Here is a 1,366-nt window from a genome sequence, read left to right as displayed (position 1 = left end):
TATGGATTCCTCAGCCCACAGGGGCAGGTGGCATTGTATGGAACAGGCAATCTTAGGTATTGAGATTTCTCAATTCTCCAATGTAGCCTGTGTTACAGCTCTTGGTGCTGGGTCTGAGAGCCTTGGGACTAAAGGCTTCATAGCTGTTATAGAGATCAGAGCTCAGTAGGTGCCAGTGAGTCTGGCCCGACCTTCTGTGAAAAGGCCCCGCGAGTCTGAACTTTGTGTTTACACATTGTTTCCAAACTGCCTCATGGCACAGCTGCACCACAGATACAGGGATCTGCAGCCCTACAAACCGGGGATGGTTCTTAGTCCTATCTAAATACTCTGCACCTGACACCTCTGGAGCAGCCCTGTTTGGCCGGCCTGCAGTGTGAACCTTTGCTTGGAGGACTCCCTCCACGGGCAACACAGAAGGAAATGCACATGTTGGAGAAGCCCAATTGGTATGCAGTCCCTGCCCATGTGGTAGGATTTTTAGTATTTTTTATTGAAATATTCCAATCTGCAGTTATCCTGGGGGTGGGAGTGGGGTCTGTGTTTGTGTAGTCAATGAGGTGAAGCCACAAGAGGAGGCATGGAAGGCTCAGGAAAACAAAATGTATTATGCTAATGGATGTAAATATAGTAGCTCACATATATCCATGACTGAAAAGAAAACCTTGTGAAGTCAGGAGGCACAGGAGCCAGGGGATTGTCTTTGAGGGAAAGGAAAGCAAAGTTAACAGGTTGAGTTTAGGATTGGCAGAGTGCTGGCATCCTCTAAATCTGTGGTACCCAGGGCTACACCCTGAGGCAAGGAAGGCTCGGTATAGCAATGTTTTGTTTTGACCAGGGCAGCTGGACTTACATGGGCACAGGGGCTCTTCCATAAATGTCTTTATGAAGAAAACGTGGGGTGGAGGACAGTGACTACCTAAGGGAGGTATTGGTCACACTCATCCTAGAGATATTGGGAAGGGTTAGCTGTGCATTGTGTCCACAGCATAAAATACTTTGGGAGCACTGGCCTATGCATTGTTTAAGAAGTGCAAGCACAATGACATGGTAAAGAGGTTTAAGATAGTTAATAATGGGGTACCCCAGAAGCAAGAGTGTGTCAGGCAAAATAAGGCCAGGTCAAAGTGTTTGGGGAAGCTTTTCAAGGACATCTGAGACATCATAGAGGAAAGAAGGCCTTAGGGTTCCAGGGACAGAAAGGCACACAGGTGGGGGATGTATGGCTGACATGTGGAAGGTGAAGGCTACAAGGAGTGGAAGAGGCAAGAGAAGGCCAGGTCTGGAGCAAACACAAGACAACAGACAAGGAGTGTAGTTTGCCCAACAGGCAGACCAGTATTTTGAAATGACTTTCACACACTGC

Source organism: Mus caroli, chromosome 7 (genome assembly GCF_900094665.2).
Source record: "Mus caroli chromosome 7, CAROLI_EIJ_v1.1, whole genome shotgun sequence".
Classification (NCBI taxonomy): Eukaryota; Metazoa; Chordata; class Mammalia; order Rodentia; family Muridae; genus Mus; species Mus caroli.
Note: the sequence above shows the minus strand (reverse complement) of the source record.